The following is an 851-nucleotide window of genomic DNA, read 5'->3' on the forward strand; positions in this document are numbered from 1 at the left end:
TTAGAATTTTATTAAAAAAGTTCATTTTAAAATGTAGAAAAGATTTTTTAGAATTCATTAAAAAGGTCATCCGTGTTCAATTTTTTTTTTTTGCTTCGATTCTTCAATACTTTCAACAAATATCTAATATTTTGACTCGTAATTTACTATTTGCCAATTGTCGAATTTTCATGGAAGTTTAAGTGTTCTTTTAAATATGTAATTGCTAAAGAAAACAATAATTTAATGTTGATTGCTTAGCTGCTGAAGACCTAGAGGAGAATGAAGCTGCCGAAGCATATATTTTCGATTAACCTAAGAAATAAGCTAAAACTCCGATATGATGAGGGAATTTTTTTAATTTTCAGTTCATCAACATTTGAAAAAATTAGATTATCGATGACTTTAAATGTTGCGAAGATAGTAAATATATTTCAATAATGGAGTAATTTCTATAGAATCATCATAAATTGAAAAAATGTTTAGAACAATCAGCTGATTTGCTTATGAAATAAAAACTTAGTGCTATCAGCTGTTCGAGTTATAATGCCAAATGTCATCATTCAGCCTTTTATTTATTTCGAAATAAAGGACATTTGAATGGTTAAAAGACTGTACTTTCCAAAAAAGGACGGTTAGCAACCGAATACATACAGTTTGCGTTATATTCAGACTAATACATTAATTTGAAGCGATTTCAAATAATAATTAGAATTTCGAATTAACGAGGTATTGCAACATAGTGCAATTTCGCTCTAGCGCAAAATCGGCTCGAATTCAAAATAAAATACAACACATAAGACGAACGAAAATGAACGGATAGAAGTAAATAAATTAGATAAAATGTCGAGATCGAGTAGAGGAATCTTTTC

The sequence above is a fragment of the Arctopsyche grandis genome, chromosome 10 (genome assembly GCF_051622035.1).
Source record: "Arctopsyche grandis isolate Sample6627 chromosome 10, ASM5162203v2, whole genome shotgun sequence".
Taxonomy (NCBI): Eukaryota; Metazoa; Arthropoda; class Insecta; order Trichoptera; family Hydropsychidae; genus Arctopsyche; species Arctopsyche grandis.